Source organism: Cynara cardunculus, assembly GCF_001531365.2.
Source record: "Cynara cardunculus var. scolymus isolate 2C chromosome LG 10, CcrdV1, whole genome shotgun sequence".
Taxonomy (NCBI): Eukaryota; Viridiplantae; Streptophyta; class Magnoliopsida; order Asterales; family Asteraceae; genus Cynara; species Cynara cardunculus.
This window is the reverse complement of record NC_037537.1, coordinates 13,974,016-13,976,995: the sequence shown is the minus strand read 5'-3', so window position 1 is coordinate 13,976,995 and position 2,980 is coordinate 13,974,016.

Here is a 2,980-nt window from a genome sequence, read left to right as displayed (position 1 = left end):
TATCCATTACTTTTCTAAGTATGTAAGATGAACCAGAGGCTCTGGTCATACAACCAGAGGCTCTGGTCATGCAACCAGAGGCTCTGGTAATGCAACCATAGACTTTGGCTATCTAGAGGTTCTAGCTTGATTGCCACCCTTAGCCTTGCCTAGAAGCTTATGTTATATCACTAAGCATTTATAGATGGTACATTTCGTAATTAAGAATGTTAATATCGCAGATCCCTATGGCATCATCTGCTCCTAGTGAATATTCGGCAGACGAATCCGGTTATGTGGTTCGCCGATCCAGAAGGAGCTCATCCATTAATGAAGAGGTAGACCCTTATGATCATGAGGACACAACAACTAGCGGGACCCCTGCTTCACTACCAGCATCCATATTGCCCCCATCGGAGCTAGTACCCGATATCCCACCTCAAACCTTTCATGGTCCACGGATTAGACGCCAGATCGTTGGTGAAGAACATTATGAAACTACACTACCTCGGCAAGTGACTTTTGAAAATTCCACTAGAGTTAGAGGGGAGTCATCACAACCACAGCATGGGAGCAAGATCTCTCAAGTAGTGACCGGAGTACCTACATCCTACTCTCAGGGCATGAATCTGGCTGAATGAGAGTGGGTGCAGAGAATCGCATCAGATACTCAAACTCACCAGACTCGGCTGGGATATCATCACCACATTTTGAACAACCTATCCGATGTGATGGAAATGCACCACCAGCGTATGATGAGAACCTCGGATGCCGTCATTGCTGTGTGACGAGAGATTAGGAGATTGTACAAGTGCTTGGTGGTGAGTGGAATGATGATGTTGATACTAGGAATGCTGATAGGTTGGATGTTATTCTAGAGATATTGACTAGTGATAGGATATCTACTCTTTTGCATAGAAACCCAAGATCCTGTTTTTGTGGCTGTAATCATCTATGAATGCATGATATCTTTTGAGAAATGCTTATTTACATCAAGCCATGGTGAATATAAGATTATTCTGTTTGGTCATATAAATGCTTGAATGTTATCCATGCGATGAATATCCTTTGCATCACTTAAATGACTGAAAGTTATTATTCTTGATAGTGCCATGAAAATGACGAAATTCCCTTCTGACTTAGGCCTTAGAAAATGCCGCCAAGAAGAGAAAACCCTGAAGTTGCACGACTCGTATCAGAACAACTATTGGTTGCACTCCCCAACATTGTCAGCCAGGTAGCAGCAGGACTAAATGCTAACCAACCAACTAATTTTGAGCCTAGAACACCTCGGGAATGCACCTATAAATCCTTCAGATCCTGCAACCCAAAGGAATTCCAGGGAACTGAAGGGGCTGTAGGATTATTGACTTGGATAGAGGGTATGGAATCTGTCCTCCATATCAGTAAATGCTCAGAGGCAAACAAAGTAGAATATGCTGCATGTTTACTGCAAGGTCGAGCATTGACATGGTGGAACACCTTAGTTCAGACTAGGGGTCGGGAATCTGCCAACCAACTTTCGTGGGAAGAGTTCAAGAAACTACTAAAGGACGAATATTGTCCAAGAAGTGAACTCCAAAAGTTGGAAATGGAGTTATGGAACCATGAGATGAAAGGGGAAAACATAGCTGCATATACTGCTCTATTCCATGAGTTAGCAAATCTAGTGCCACATCTGGTGACACCCGAGGAAGTTCGAATCGAGAGATACATTTGGGGATTGTCTCCAGAGATTCGAGGAAATATCACCTCGGCAAACCCAAAGACCCTTCAGGAGGCAATAGACATTGCCACCAAGCTCACAAATAATGTTGTTCGGTCCGGAGAATTCGCCAAAGGAAAGAGAAAGATGGAGGAGCATGGAAACCGAAGATCTGGGGGAAGATTTGACAATAATAGGAAAGTAGTAAGAAATTTTGGGGTACAGACTCAGGTGGTAAATCAAGGAAGCAAGCCCAAGTGCAATAAATGCAAATATCCGCACTGGGGAATTGCATCATTTGTCAAAGATGCCACAGARGGGGTCATTCCGYAAAGGATTRYCRAAGGCGATTGTGTTTCGATTGTGGGAGTCCAGACCATATGAGGAATGTTTGCCCAAAGAGAAAACAAGGATCAAATGCTAACCAAGCCCGACCAGCCAATCAAGGAAACCCAGAAAGTCAAGCATGGGGCAGAGCATTTGAGATTGGAGCCAAGGAAGCTAGGCATGATCCCAATGTGGTTACAGGTACATTTATCTTGAATAATGAATTTGCATTGGTATTATTTGATTCAGGGGCAGATAGAAGTTTTTTATCACTAGATTTTAAGCCGAAGATTAACTCAAAGCCCCAAAGGTTGGAAGAAKTTTATGTAATAGAATTTGCCAATGGCCAAGAAATTAAGGCTAGAGACATAATCATGGACTRCACACTAAGTTTAGCCAACAAGGATTTTAGCATAGACCTTATTCCGATTGAGTTAGGAAGTTTTGATATAGTCATATGCATAGATTGGCTATCCAAAAATCGAGCTGAAATAGTCTGTTCGGAAAAGGTTATCCGAATTCCTCAAGAAGGAAGTGACTCAATCGTAATTCGAGGAGATGAGTCAGATCGGAAAATTAGGATAGTATCATGCATGAAGATGCGGAAGTACTTAAGGAAGAATTATGTTGCATTTTTGGCGCATGCTATTAATAAGAAGGTCAAAGAAAAATGTATTGATGATTTCCCTGTAGTTCGGGAGTTTCCTGATGTATTTCTCAAGGATTTATCAGGACTACCCCCGCCAAGACAAGTCGAATTCGGTATCGACTTAATCCCTGGGGCTGTCCAAGTGGCAAAAGCACCATATCGTTTGGCTCCATCAGAAATGCAAGAAATGTCAAGCCAACTCCAAGAGTTAWTGRATAAAGGATTTATAAGACCAAGTTTCTCACCATGGGGTGCACCAGTTCTATTCGTGAAAAAGAAAGATGGGTCAATGCGAATGTGCATTGATTATAGGGAACTTA